Genomic DNA, 419 nt, shown 5'->3' on the forward strand with positions numbered 1-419 from the left:
AAGTGCGGGCCCCCCACATCTCCTGCTGAGCACCCACATCTCCTGCTGAGCACCCACACCAAGGTCAGGGGACTCAAATTCCCTCCTGAGCATCCACACTGTAAGCAGGATACCCATGTCCCCTGCTGAGCACCCACACTGACGTCTGGGCACTCAGACCAAGTGCAGGGCACCCACATCTCCTGCCGAGCACCCACACCAAGGGCAGGGCACCTATGTCCCCTGCTGAGCACCCACACTGAGGTCAGGGCACCCATGTCCCCTGCTGAGCACCCACACTGAGGTCAGGGCACCCATGTCCTCTTGCTGAGCACCCACACTGAGGTCAGGGCACCCACATCTCCTGCTGAGCACCCACACTGAGGTCATGGGACCCAAACCCCCTCCTGAGCATCCACACCGTGAGCAGGACACCCACA

The sequence above is a fragment of the Antrostomus carolinensis genome, unplaced genomic scaffold (genome assembly GCF_000700745.2).
Source record: "Antrostomus carolinensis isolate BGI_N321 unplaced genomic scaffold, ASM70074v2 scaffold19165, whole genome shotgun sequence".
Classification (NCBI taxonomy): Eukaryota; Metazoa; Chordata; class Aves; order Caprimulgiformes; family Caprimulgidae; genus Antrostomus; species Antrostomus carolinensis.